This window comes from Macrobrachium nipponense, chromosome 15 (assembly GCF_015104395.2).
Source record: "Macrobrachium nipponense isolate FS-2020 chromosome 15, ASM1510439v2, whole genome shotgun sequence".
Taxonomy (NCBI): Eukaryota; Metazoa; Arthropoda; class Malacostraca; order Decapoda; family Palaemonidae; genus Macrobrachium; species Macrobrachium nipponense.
In genome coordinates this window covers 22,469,825-22,482,117 of record NC_087208.1, presented here as the reverse complement: position 1 = coordinate 22,482,117, position 12,293 = coordinate 22,469,825, and the positions used below count along the sequence as shown (strand labels likewise).

The 12,293-nt window shown below is 41.4% G+C and overlaps 1 protein-coding gene across 3 annotated transcripts in view; it reads right to left on the bottom strand.

Annotated features, from left to right (window-relative positions):
• The window catches only part of LOC135227028 (RNA-binding protein Ro60-like), a 196,130-nt gene extending 184,793 nt beyond the window's left edge, over positions 1-11,337 (bottom strand). Inside the window, exon 1 of one of the 3 annotated variants that reach the window (XR_010317333.1) lies at positions 11,100-11,337. The gene's annotated coding sequence lies outside the window, so the exon portion shown is untranslated. Of the gene's footprint in view, positions 1-10,885; positions 10,907-11,099 lie in introns of those variants that run through there. The other 2 variants (XM_064266813.1, XM_064266814.1) reach the window with 2 other exon arrangements.
• Positions 11,338-12,293: the final 956 nt, after the last annotated feature.

Genomic DNA, 12,293 nt, shown 5'->3' with positions numbered 1-12,293 from the left:
GCTTAACAGTCAAGAACCAACATTTTTAGAAAGTGTAGGGAATATGAATTAAAACAAGTTTTCTTTGAATGTTGAATTTTTCAGCTGTGTTTATGTTGCAAAATATTTTATAGGCCTAAAAACATAATCTCAGCCTTCTGAGATGTAATCTGTTACTGATGAATTTATTTGTAGAGATTACCTGTTCTTTGAGGAATATACAATAGGGAATATAATTACAACCACCTGTTCTTTGAATGTCGAAAGTTTCAGGCTGTGTTTTAAGCTGCCTGTATGTTTTGCAAAATGATTTTATAGGCCTAGAAAAATAATCTAAGCATTCTGGGATGTAATATATTAACTAATGTTTTTAATTGTAGAGATTGACTGTTTCTTTTGAGGGAATAAAAGATGATTGATTTTGGGTCACACGTAGAAGAAGGCTATTAATCAAAATATGTTATTGTTATGATACAATAAAGTTTGTTCATACTTACCTGGCATGATAATATATATAGCTGTATTCTTCCCGACGGTCCGACAGAATTTCAAACTCCCGGCACACGCAGGTGGGAGGCCAGGTGGTTAGTACCCATTCCCGCCGCTGGGAGGCGGATATCAGGAATCATTCCCCATTTTCTATTCAGGATTTTTCATACCACTGTCCCCTGAGGGGAGGTGGGTGGGGGGGTTACTTTAATTAATTATATTATCTGCCAGGTAAGGTATGAACAAACGTTTATTGTATCATAACAATAAACATTTTGTTCATGAAAAACTTACCTGTCCAAGATATAATATAGCTGAATCCCCCACTTCAGGTTGGGAAGGTGGGAAGGACAGAAGAAAGAAGGATTTAGGAAACACTCCCAAGTTGCCAGATGATTTGACAATCTTTGATTCCTTACCTGGTTAGCATAGCTGACTTCTTGATTACTGTCACCCGATAAGTTTCTGGCTTTCTTTTGCTTTACTAGAGGTTGCCAACAAGGTAGGACCTTGACCTTAGTATTGGGCGCTCTAGATGATCTCGTTCAACGGGGGCGTGACCACCAAAATGTGACTAGACCATATTGACCAGACTGTGAGGGCAACGAAAGCTAAAAAACCACCACCTTTGACCTAACGCCTATTCGAAAGTTAGTCCCATAACTTCTTTAGGCTAACAAAGAAAGGGAAGGCGGCCCTCAAAGTCAAACCAACCCTTCAACCACAAACCAACAACCAAAATTAAAAAGCACACACCCCTACCCCTTTTCTATAGGGATAGTATTTGTGCTGCTCCCTGCCCCCAACACCATTTCTGCGGATATGCTATGGTCCAAGCGACTCGCAGGTTCTCCATATGCCGTCTTCATCATCCCGCAGGTGACTGTGAAGCAAACATCAGAGTTGCTTCGCCCAAAAAAGTAGCGCTAATGATATCATTAAGTGCCATATTCTTTCAGAAATGCCATTGAAGTCGCAACCGCCTCTCACGTTCATTGGCGGGCTTTTATTTTGCAAAAAGCCTTCATATCACCATCCGAGCAGGACGCATGGGGCCTTCCGTTGAATGGTGTTTTCGCCCAAAAAGAATGCCAGTGCATTCTTCGACAATAGGAAAGTCGGGTCTCTTCAACAGAACACCATAAAGTTCGCCGAAGGACCCCAGACAAATCTTTTGGTCTTTTGCATGTAAAAATTTGAGAGGCCCTGGACAGGGCACAGGATCTCTCTCTGGCTCTTTGTCCGTATGAACTCTGTTAACCCCTTGATTTCAAACGGTTTTTGGTCCAAGGTTGGGGTTAGATGGGTTCTCATTCTTCGCTAAGAAATTAGGATCCAAGGAGCCACACTGCACCTGTGTCCTCTGAAACCCAAACCCAATCCTTTACTAATTGCTTGAATTTCACTAACTCTCTTTGCCGTAGCAAGAGCCAGTTTTTAGAAAAAATCGCCTTTCTAGTAGTGGTCTCTCAATGAGGCAGCAATGCATAGGTTCAAAGGGAAGCCGACATCAAGGAAAATCTTAGAACTACTATCAAGGTTCCATGATGGAACCTTTGGTTGTAGTACTTTGGTTGTCTCAAACGATCTCAAAAGATCGTGAAGATCTTTATCATTTGTCAGATCTAATCCTCTGTGGCGGAAGACAGCTGACAGCATGCTCTTATATCCTTTTATCGTCGGGCACTGCTAATTTGTCCACATTTCTCAAATGCAGGAGAAACTCAGCGATTTGGTTCACAGAGGTCGTGGAGGAGGAAATACTCTCTTCCTACACCATCTCCTGAAGACAGTCCACTTCGACTGATAAACTGCTCGAGAGGAAGCTCTTCTCGCATTGGCAATAGCCTCTGCCACTGATCTTGAAAAACCTCTCGCTCTGGCCAACTTCTTGATAGTCTGAACGCAGTCAGATCAGAGCGGAGAGGTTTCCGTGGTACCTCTCGAAGTGGGGCTGTTTGAGAAGATCGACTCTCTCTGGCAGGGTTCTCGGGAAGTCTACCAGAAGAGACATGACCTCCGTGAACCAATCGCTTGAGGGCCAAAAGGGGGCGATCAGAGTCATTCTCGCTCCTGGCGACGCCGCAAACTTCCTTGTTACCTCTCCTAAGAGTTTGAACGGGGGAAAGGCGTACACATCCATCCCCGTCCAGTCCCATAGGATGGCATCTACCGCTATTGCTTCCGGGTCGAGTACTGGAGAGCAATAAATCGGAAGCCTCTTCGTTTTCGAGGTTGCGAAGAGGTCGACTAGCGGGCGTCCCCACAACTTCCATAGCTCTTGACAGACTTCTAGATGTAGGGTCCATTCTGTGGGAAGCATCTGATGTCGACGGCTTAAAAGATCCGCTCGCACATTTTGAATTCCTGAAATGAACCTTGTCAGGATCACTATGTTTCGAGCCTTCGCCCATAGAAGGATGTCTCTCGCTATCACGAACAGTGACCGAGAGTGTGTCCCCCCCTGCTTTTTTATGTAAGCGAGAGCCGTAGTGTTGTCCGAGTTGATCTGGACAACTCGGCTCACCAATCGTTCTTCGAAGAACTGAAGGGCCAACCGAATAGCCTCCAATTCTTTTAAGTTTATGTGCCAGGACCTCTTGTTCCCCTCTCCAGAGGCCTGACACTTAATCCTTTCCTAGTGTTCTCCCCAGCCCACCATGGAGGCGTCTGAGAACAACACTAGGTCGGGGCTCAAAAGCTTGAGGGACATCCCTTCCGAGAGTTTGGTCGGATCTTGCCACCACTTCAGATGATCCTTGACCGTTTTTGATATAATCAAAGTCGAGTCTAGATTCTTGTCTTTCCAGTTTCTGCCATAAAAAAAACTGGAGTGGCCTGAGGTGCAACCTCCCCAGGGAAACAAACTTCTCCAGCGAAGAAATGGTTCCCAGCAGACTCATCCATTCCTTCGCCGAGCATGTTTCTTTCCCTAAGAAGGCTAACACTTTCTCTAAGCATCTCTGCTGACGTTCCTTTGATGGAAAAGCTTGAAAAGCCGCTGAATCCATCTGAATCCCAGATACACGATGGACTGCGTTTGGGGATCAGATGGGACTTTCGTAATTTACTATAAGGCCCAGGGCCTTCGTCAGCTGTAATGTCGTCTGAAGGTCCTCCAGGCACCTTGACTTCGAAGGCGACTTGATTAGCCAGTCGTCCAGGTAGAGCGAGACTCTTATTTTCGATAGGTGAAGCCATTTCGCCACATTCCGCATGAGGAAAGTAAAAACCATCGGCGCCGTACTCAGACCGAAGCACAGAGCCCTGAACTGGAAGACCTGTCCTTTTAAGACGAACCTCAGGAACTTCCTTGATGGGGATGGATCGGGACGTGGAAATAAGCGTCTTGAAGGTCCAATGACACCATCCAATCCCCTGGTCTCAAGGCTCCTAGCACAGACTGAGAAGTTTCCATCCTGAAATTTTTCTTTCTTTACAAAAACAAAAGTTCAGTCTGCTGACGGTCTAGGACAGGTCTCCATCCCCCAGACTGCTTCGGAACCAGGAATAACCTGTTGTAGAAGCCTGGGAATCCAGCATCAGAACTTCCTCTACTGCCTTCTTTCCAACATTTGATCTAGAAGGTCGAGTAAGATCTGTTGCTTCTCTGACTGGTATGCGGCGACAGGTCTATCGGCTTTGTGCTCAAACAAAAGGAGGCGTGTAGAGAGGAAAGGGATCTTGTATCCTCTCTCGATCACATCTAGGGTCCAGGTGTCCGCCCCTATCGTCCTCCATGCCTGAGCAAATAAGGTGAGTCTCGCACCTACAGGTGCCTGAAGGGCAGAAATGTCAATCTGTTTTCCCTTCTTGGTAGAAGAGATCTTACCTCTGAAGGACCCCTTCCTCTCGAGGAACCTCTAGAGGAAGGTGCTCCACGAAAGGGCTTAAATTTCTTCTTGGGTGCTGGAGCTGTTGAAGTAGAAGCCTGAGGAGTAGGTCGTCTTGAAGATTGAGTCAAGAGGTCCCTTGTTGCTTTTTCTTGCAAATTTACAGACAGATCCTTAATCATGGACTGCGGAAACAAATGCGTAGAGAAGGGGGCGAATAATAACTCCGCTTTCTGAGCGGGAGAAAACTGCTTTCGCCGCAAAGCTACAATAGAGAGCTCTCTTTTTAAGCAGACCTGTAGCAAAATGAGATGCTAACTCATCAGAGCCATCCCTTACTGCTCTATCCATACAAGCTAGTACACTCGAAAGCTCTTCTAGCGAAATTGAGTCTTGACTCCTCGATTGTACATCCAGCGCCCGAGGCACCCAATCTAAAAAGTTAAACACCTCTAGCGTCTTATATAAACCCCTTGAGGTTGATGATCCGTCTCCGTCATTGTCCAGGAAACCTTAGCCGATGACAAATAAGATCTCCTTGGAGCGTCCACCTAAATTGGCGAAATCTCCTTGAGAAGAGGACGGTGCCTTCAATCCTGCTTCTTCTCCTGTCTCGTACCAGATCCCGGCTCTCTTTCAGTCTAGATGGAGGAAGTGCAAAAGAAGTCTTCCCTTTAACCTTCCTTGAATCCATCCAATCCTGGACTCTCTTAAACGCTCTCTTCGCGGAGAGCGAAGTGGCCATCTTAACGAAGCCAGGTGCCTTCCTCCGGCCTCGATGAAGCAAATTGTGAAGGTGGAGAGCAAGGACTTGGCGCTTGAAAATTATCTGGGAATAATTTCTTAAGTAAATCCGTCAACGTCTTATAGTCTGACGACGCTGACGCATTTGGTTCGTCATCATCAGTAGGGCAGCGATCACTAGACGAATCCTTCTCTTGGTCATCAGCGCCTTTCAAAGATCGCGATGACTTCGACACTTTAACCTGAGAAACATCCTTGAAAGCGTCCCGATATGTAAGGCGCCGTGCGTTCTGAGAAACGTCCTGCAGAACGTCCTGATATGAAGAACTCTGTGCGTCCTGAAGAGCGTCATGATGTGAAGGACGCCGTGCGTCCTGAACAAGCGTCGCTTGAGCGGTCTTGCTGAACGTCCTGATGTGTAGGACGCCGTGCGTCCTGAACAGCGTCAGTTGGAGCGTCTTGGCGAGCGATCCGCGCCGTCTTGAAAAGCGTCTTCTCGAGTCTGGTAAGCGCTTCGTTGTTTTTTTTAAGGGGGGACGCCGAGCGTGATCATCAACATTGCCCCCCCCCCCCCAAAAAACAAAGCTTGACGTTCCGATTCTTGATTCTTGAGCGTTTCTCGGCCTTTTGACAAAGACGCTGGCGCTTTGTGCGACAACTCACGTCTCTGTCAAATTCGTCTCTCCTAGACGCCCTTTCATGAGGAACATAATCACGTTCTCTGATGCGTCGGCTACTAGGAGTAGACTCAAAGGCCGAAAAACGCGGAGTAGGAGCAGGGGACTGCCTAGTTCTCTTAATAGGCAGCCACCTATCCTTCCTTCTATGACTAGTTTTCTGCCTCTCTCAAAAAAGGAGGCTAACTGTCTCTGCATTTCCCAAAGCATTTTCCTTGAAGGGGAAAGTTCTCGATCAGGAGAAGGACTCATCCTGTGCGAGGAAGATTGGGGAGGGCGAGGGATGCCTTTCCTTCAACTCAGGAACAAGCTTTAGAGCGACTTGGACGCTCGAAAGAGTCCTCCCCTGATGAAGCCTTGTTCCTTTTCTGTGGCGGAAAAGCTTCAAAATCTTCAGGTGACGAATCTACATAACGATCAGAACGTGAAGCGTCCTCTTCTCTGAAACCTCTCTTAAGAGGGCGACAAAGCGACGGCCGCTTGGCGACAACTTGCGCCCCTGCCGCTCTCCCCTTGAGAGGTCTTCCGAGCGTCCCAACCTCGGCGAGGAGAGGAGTCTCGGAAGAAGAGAAGCACTCTTTAAGTATTCGTGTCCGTGCACGAACACCGGCAGCCTGAGATTCGTCCTCAGTTTTCTACCGAAGGGACGTCAGGACCGGTCATTAGATCCCGTAACCCTCCTTCGGCTTTCGGCTTGCCCTCTCCCTAAGGCCTGGGAGTCCGGCAGGGGCCTAGGCCTAGAGGCATTATGGGACCGATCTGACACCCCTTCCATACACTAGATGCACTAACACTTTTATCACAATTCACATTTGACTGTAGAGCAATCACTTTAGATTCTAAGGCGCGAATCGACTCCATGATCGTAACTAATACGCTTCCTTCTGCAGACACTTCCTGATTGTTCGGAGGCAATACAACAGGATCTGGTTGAATTACATCTACAGGAGGATTTAATGGAGATACAATTCTACCTTGACTTCTACTCACAGAAGCACTCCTAGAGGAAGACCTCCTGATTCTATCACGCTCAAGCTTTTTCCACACCACACGTAAGAATCAGATGCCTTCCATTCAATTTCAGTCAATTGCTCACACTCGATGCAATCTACATCCCACATACATACAGACCACGACATTTCGAGCACACTGAATTATTGGAGGGGTCTACCGAAGCTTTCGGCAACCTCACCTTACATTCATGCACCTTACACACCCTGAAGCTAGCAGCGCTAGATCCAGACATCGTAATCAAAGAAAAGTCAAAGCCAAATTCAAATCAAATCCACTATTACGTATGCCAAGCCAACAAGCCAAATCAAAACCAAAAGTCAATCAGAATACTCAAGTTAGCACAAGAAGTTTCAAAATCCTAGGCGGAGGTCTGTAAACAGTTGTTTACCGACCGGCGACAGAGAAAAATCTGAATAGAAAATGGGAATGATTCCTGATATCCGCCTCCCAGCGGCGGGAATGGGTACTAACCACCTGGCCGCCCACTGCGTGTGCGGGAGTTTTGAAATTCTGTCGGACGTCAGAGAATACAGCTATATATATATCTGACAGGTAAGTTTCATGAACAAAATGATAAGTTTTAATATCAAGGCGCATGGAACACTTGTTTTTCAACTCGTTTAAAAATATTATTTTCTTAAAAGTCCTTCTGCTCCCTTTTGGTGTATAATTAATTCTTTCATAAGGTAACTTGAAGTGCAAGAAGGTGTAGATAACCTCATTTGAGGGCCCCAGAACCAGAAAGTCGTATATTGCCCACTTCCATGGATTTGGAGTTATGCATACTGGTAGATTTGCAACCTTTTCTCTGTGTATTTGAGGCATTTCTAGGCCATTCCAACCATTTACATACGGTCGAAATTCCTACTGGGACAGTCGGAATTATCGATTTTAGCTACAGGAAAGAACATGACTTCGAGCGGTGCTGGCAGCCGCTCGGACGGTTCATGAGAACCAGATAGACGCATATCACTAGCGCTGATTAAGCCCCAATGACGAGCGCCGCGTCACTTTGCGGGTAGCGAATTCTAGGCCAATGAGCGTTTTTCCCCATAAGGCGCGTGAAGCATCGACCAATCACCGCGCAGCTTACAATCTCCCGCCAATGTTTACATCTCACTTCAGTGATCATAGCGGGAGATTACGATTATCCGTTGTGTTGTGCTGTTATTTTTGTCTAAATTACTCTTTATTTGAGTACATTATGTCTTCCTCTGGCAGTAATAATAGTCGTAGTACTAGTAGTAGTAGTAGTAGTGGATGAGGGTCACAGCTGGTAGCGATGTTTGGAGCTAACAGACTGCAATCTGATCGAGTTAAGTCCCCTTCACATTGCAGCTTCTATTAAAGGATGGGGCCCTAGTAGTAGTAGTAGTAGTAGTAAATTTATTATGATAATAATATTATTGTGTATTATTGATGGTTAAACATCATGGTGATTCAAGGTTATCATCGTCAACATCATTATTACAACCATCATAATATTATTATTTCTATCATTATTATTATGACAATAGTATTACTATTCTATTATAGTATTTTCTTGTGATTGATTATAAGTATCGATGTATTATGATGATGAAAGGTTATCATCATCAGTGTCATTATTAGTACTAATATTATTGTACTATCATCATTATTATTATTACTATTATTATCATTATCATTATTATTATTATTATTATTCCCATTGTTATTATTATTACTATTATTATTATCATTATTATCATTAGCAATTCTCGGTTTCTTATCACAAAAATGTATCGTCTTTTCAGCACACTATTATTACTTATCAATATTATTATTAATAGTATTATTATCATATTATTACCAGTATTATTACTATTACTCTTATTAATATCATCATCATTATTACAACAATATGATAACACTTTATTATCGTTTAACACATTCAATTATGGTTTAAGTGCTTGTTATGACTCAAATATTAAAAAAAAAATGGGAGTTTGGCAGACATTTTGAATGCTAGCGCGCAAGCGCACCCAACAATTTTTTTCAAATTTTCACAAAAAACTTATAAAGAGTATAGCTTTCATATGAAACTAAGTTTAAATCGATATCTTTCTTAGAACCAGAGTAATGAATGATAAACTTTGAGGCCAATTTACTCTTTTTTTTAAAAAGTGGCATATACGACTCTCTGGTTCTGAGGCCCTCATTTGCTTTCTGGCCAGATATTGTTAATAGGGAGATGTGAATGTTAAGTGAAAAGTAAAGAAATCTAACACCTAGGCCTAGGAATAATATCTTGGCTTTGACAACAGAATAATTCCATAGGCAAATGTTTCATGGTATGCCATAATTTTTTGAAATATTCAAGAAATATAACAAACAATTATGTATGAAAATCCAAATATTCCTGTAACACATGTAAAATAAATGTTTCCATGATAATTTCATGGTCGCTACTCATTGTAGACCTACTTTTGTTACACCAGGTGGTGGTTGTTGCACCAACACTAATGATACGTCATACATACTACCTTCACATGATATCGGTGGGAGTATTCTACTTTTGTATATACATATTTGATTTTTTTTCAGTGTTGAGGTGTAAAAGCAATCAAATAGGACCATTTCAAATTTTATGCTTGCTTTGGAAACATTATTAATGTAATGACAATTTTTTTCATTTTTTTAACATTTGAAATGAGGTTTGATGACGACTTCATTTGGTCAAATGCTTCAGCGATGAGTGAACAAAAGTTTTTAAAATGGTTCGTAAGGGTTTTTCTGAAATTTGGCTACACGTGACATTTTCCTACAGTTTTGAAATAAATGACAGATTTCATTCTTATAAAGCATATTATGGCATTATTGTAAGCAGTAATTGCATTTTTGCATTAAAATAATAGATAAATATGGAGCATGATAGGTTGCCAGTTAGTGAATTTTGAACAAAATCCTATGTAGTCATGTCGCATGAGATTTGAGCATCACTGTACAAGTATGCTTACTAGATCTATCCAAATATTAGTATTTCAAAAATCTAAATAAATTGGTATGTGCATGTTATACTTCTGTATTGAAAGTATACTGTTATTTGTATATCTTACAAGTGTTTTATTTTGTATGTTTACAGGGGCCTCATGAAAAATTATGAAAGTAATCAAAACCACATGAATCTAGTCTTTTGATGGGCTAGACCAAATAATGGGAGGTGATCAAATTTGACATATGTATGGTCAATGATAAATTCTATATACTATGTTTTAAAGAAAACTTCTTTGTTCGGAGAAAACTTATACAGGATGCAGGCTATATTTGTCTTCCTGGTACTTCATTGCACTTATTTAATTTTCTTTGCAGGTTTATCAAGTTACAATTTTAGTCTTGAAACAGTTTAAAATAGCACTACACTACATGTCATTAAACTTTTGATTAGAAATTAAACTAAGCAAATATGAATCTGTAAATAGCACTACTCTACATGTCATTAAACTTTTAATTAGAAATCAAACTAAGCAAATATGTATCTATATATTTGGTACTACCTTACAATACCAATCATAGTATGTCAAGGTGATTTACACTAAGTGAAAAATAAACATTCCAACATTTTATGTATTTGTCATGTAATCTCTTACCTAGTAAATACACCTACTAAATACTCCTGTTTCCACTTAGCTTAGCTATGCATTTTCCGATAGTTTACGTACCTGTCACGTAGTAGTAATCTCTATAATTTGTCTTCTGTGATTCCATTTAGTAGGTAGGTATGCTATGCACTTTCAAATACTAGGTATACCTAGGAATTTGACGTAGCCTACCTACCTACTAGCCTATTTGTCATGTCAACTCTATACTAGCCTACTATACCTATAGTTTTGTGGTTGAGGGTTGAAGAGGGCCCCCTTTGTCACCTCACAACCATAGTTTTTAGACTCAGTCCTCCACTGGGCCTGAGCGAGAACTCCGACAGAGGCTCAGCTGGGTACCTATAATAGGTAGGTAGGTACCTAGGTAGGCCTAACAAGTAGGATAGCCAATTCTCAAACAGTGAACAACAAAGTGTTAGTATGATCTCATTGTTGTCGCGAGAATATCTGCAATAGGATACCAGTAACTGAGAGCCATTCTTTGTCTCGATGGCTGGATCAACGAAATCCTGACGTAATGACGTCTCACCTACTGAAGGAATTTCATTGCGGATCTTCACAGCCTAAACCATAACAAAGGGGCGTGGAAGCACCGTTCCAAGAAATCAACTTCATTTGCTGCGATTCCAGACGCAATTAGACAGTGAATAGTGAAGGAAAGTCTGCGATACACGTCACATCGTTTGTAAATAACGTTATTATAATTAAGAAAGACAATCATATCGTTTAATGGCGAAACATACCTGGTCGGAAGAGCTTCCAAAAACTTTGTTTTCTTTCTTTCGACGACAGTCGTCACTCTCAGTAGCAGACAAACAGATGCTTACTCTTCTTGAAGAAGAAGTAGTGACATTTTAAGTTTAAAAATGAACCAGACACCAATATTTACCTTTGTATCATTTAAAACATTCAAAAAAATTTAATTTATTATTCTCATAAATTTACTTTGAAAATTCTGACTCCATGACACATGCAAATGGCAAATATTGTCGGTCACAACACAACTTCTTTTTCAAGAACACAAGTAAAAACGACACTTCAGGTGTGAGGTCGGTAAGAACACTTGGGTAGACGGGGTAACGTAGTGAGCGTGCGAAACTGCAGACCTGCATGACTCACTATTTGAACATCATAACTATTATTATTATTATTATTATTATTATTATTATTATTATTATTATTATTATTATTATTATTATTATTATTATATATATAAATATTCAAAATATATGCAAGCACACATGAAGAACAAGCTTAAACACAATTAATTGCTACGCAAGATCCAACAGAATAGTTACCACAATTATAGACAAAAGTAGACCAAATACATTAGAAATAGTGCAACTTGCAGCTAAATAAAAACAGTTGCAGCATAGAAAACAATACTGGGGGCGATAACCTCATAACGACCTTCATTTCATCAATGATGTAAAGTTGGCAAAGTTGCATTATCTTAGAATACACTTCCACATTATGTAGTTGAGAATAGTGACCAAAAATTTTGTCTTAGGGTCCTGTAGGTTGGTAGTGCCTTTATAAACGCCGGTTTGCAAAAAAAAAAAAAAAAAAAAAAAAAAGAAAAATTAGGACGGAATTGGCTGGATTGAGAGATTTAAGTAGGCATTGGTCACTTTCATCTACAGCCAGCATCTGTCATGACTCTCATGGTAAAACGACTCAAATATAATTATACTTTAGCAACAGCTGCTGCATTTCAAAGACCATATGACTATGTTTTAATAAATGTAGACTTACCAGAGTAAAAGTGAATATAAAAGATTATCGTATAAAATTCCAAAGAAAGCAGTGTTCTTGTCACATTTCAATTTGCCAATGATAACATTCAATAAAATTTCAGATGTCTGCTTTAAACGGCATGCAAACTCAAGAACAAGAACAATACCTACTATAAAACCCATAGTAGCTGTGGCTGGAGA